This window comes from Embiotoca jacksoni, unplaced genomic scaffold, assembly GCF_022577435.1.
Source record: "Embiotoca jacksoni isolate LCO1_2020_lvr unplaced genomic scaffold, fEmbJac1.0.p SCAF_73, whole genome shotgun sequence".
Classification (NCBI taxonomy): domain Eukaryota; kingdom Metazoa; phylum Chordata; class Actinopteri; family Embiotocidae; genus Embiotoca; species Embiotoca jacksoni.
The window spans coordinates 1,011,540-1,014,039 of record NW_027185429.1 but is presented as its reverse complement, the minus strand read 5'-3'; the positions used below and the strand labels follow the sequence as shown (position 1 = coordinate 1,014,039).

The following is a 2,500-nucleotide window of genomic DNA, read 5'->3' as shown; positions in this document are numbered from 1 at the left end:
TTGCATCCATACAAAAGATAAAAACACTTCACAAAGTATCAGGCGATGAAAAGAAATCCAATCTCAGCAGGAGAGACTGAACAGAACCCCCGCAGGGCTTCAAGAAGACAAACATCACCAGAGGAAGAAGTGACAAAAGAAAACCGAAAGTCAAGACGACACGCGGATGACACGCGTGATCTGAAGCGCTCACGGTTTCTATTTGTTTATCGTCGGAGATTTCAACTGAAGAAGTGTTGTTAGAAGCCGATGATTGCAAAGGAGCAGCGTGTCACTGCCGTTGTCATGGAGACTTTAACAAAAGAAACATCCCTGTTATTCAAATTCACTGACATCAATCTAAATTCTTGTGACCTTTTGACCTTTAAAACTATTCCAAATATGTTCTCAATCCAAGCTTTTATTTCCACGCTGCATGACCAGAAGTATGTGGACATGTGAACATGGACCTCCGAGGGCTTTAATCAGGTTTCTGCTCCAGAGGTCCAACATGGAGGAGCTGATGTTCATCCTGAAGGTGTTTCATGGCTTCAGGTCCACACTTTGAAAAGGGTTTTCTGATGGAGCTTCACGCTCGCTGCGATGTAGAAACAGGAAGTTTCATGTACATGTTGTGTACATGTGTTGTGTACATGTGTACATGTAGTGTACATGTAGTGTACATGTAGTGTACATGTGTTGTGTACATGTAGTGTACATGTGTACATGTTGTGTACATGTGTTGTGTACATATTGTGTACATGTGTTGTGTACATGTTGTGAACATGTTGTGTACATGTTGTGTACATGTGTACATGTTGTGAACATGTGTTGTGTACATGTATACATGTAGTGTACATGTGTTGTGTACATGTTGTGTACATGTTGTGTACATATTGTGAACATGTTGTGTACATGTGTTGTGTGTTCCCTCCAGTGTGATCTACTTTAAACTGTCTCTGTGTTTGTCCTCCAGGGACAGTCTGAAAGTGAAGACGTGGACCAGAGGACAGACGATCAACCAGGTAGGACTCAGTGTGTACATGTATGTGGTTACAACTTACTGTCCTACACAACACGCAGTCACAACACACAGTCACAACATGGATGTACAAACAATGGTCCTGAAGCAACGTCAAGTATAGTTTAAGAAAAGTAAAACATATTCCAAGATGAAGTTTTTACTGAGGTTAAAAATACAAAATACAAAGAAATTAGACAGACAGACAGACAGAGGGACAGAGGGACAGACGGTGAGACAGGGAGACAGTTGAGTTGTATTCATTTAACCAGAACTCCTCTGGCTGTTTCCTCTCGGCTGGTTGCCGTGGCAACCAGCCAGCTAGGTTACCGGAGGTACGACCTCAGCTGAGAGTGTAAATGACAAAAAACTCAGTGCTGCTGTCCGTCATGTCAACTTTACATGAAGATGATGGTGATGATGGTGATGATGATGATGATGATGATGATGATGATTATGGTGATGATGATGATAGTGATGATGATGGTGGTGGTGGTGATGATGATGATAGTGATGATGATGGTGGTGGTGGTGATGATGATGATGGTGATGATGATGATAGTGATGATGGTGGTGATGATGGTGGTGGTGGTGATGGTGATGATGGTGATGGTGGTGATGATGGTGATGATGATGGTGGTGGTGATGATGGTGATGGTGGTGATGATGATGATAGTGATGATGATGGTGGTGGTGGTGATGATGATGATGGTGATGATGATGATAGTGATGATGGTGGTGATGATGGTGATGGTGGTGGTGGTGATGATGGTGATGATGATGGTGGTGGTGATGATGGTGATGATGGTGATGATGGTGGTGATGATGATGATGATGGTGGTGGTGATGGTGGTAATGATGATGATAGTGATGATGGTGGTGATGATGGTGGTGGTGGTGGTGGTGGTGATGATGGTGATGGTGATGATGTTGGTGGTGGTGATGATGGTGGTGATGATGGTGGTGATGATGGTGATGATGATGGTGATGATGATGGTGGTGATGATGGTGATGGTGGTGGTGGTGATGATGGTGATGGTGGTGATGGTGATGATGGTGATGATGATGATGATGATGGTGGTGGTAATGGTGGGATGATGATAGTGATGATGGTGGTGATGATGATGGTGATGGTGATGATGGTGATGATGGTGATGATGGTGATGGTGGTGATGATGGTGATGGTGATGATGATGATGATGATGATGATGATGATGATGGTGGTGGTGGTGATGATGATGATGATGATGGTGATGGTGGTGGTGATGGTGGTGATGGTGATGGTGGAGGTGGTGATGATGATGATGGTAGTGATGATGGTGATGATGGTGATGATGATAGTGATGATGATGATGATGATGGTGGTGATGGTGGTGGTGGTGATGGTGATGGTGGTGATAGTGGTGGTGATGGTGGTGATGGTGATGATGGTGATGATTGTGGAGATGGTGATGGTGGTGATGATGATGATGATGGTGATGGTGGTGATGGTGGCGATGA

General features: G+C 44.0%; 1 protein-coding gene across 2 annotated transcripts in view; it reads left to right on the top strand.

The window, feature by feature from the left end:
* hivep2a (HIVEP zinc finger 2a) overlaps positions 1-2,500 on the top strand; it is a 46,237-nt gene that overhangs the window by 6,027 nt on the left and 37,710 nt on the right. Inside the window, exon 2 of one of the 2 annotated variants that reach the window (XM_069177484.1) lies at positions 956-1,004. The exons of the other annotated variant lie outside the window; for it this stretch is intronic. The gene's annotated coding sequence lies outside the window, so the exon portion shown is untranslated. The remainder of the gene's footprint in view (positions 1-955; positions 1,005-2,500) is intronic. 2 annotated transcript variants of the gene reach the window in all.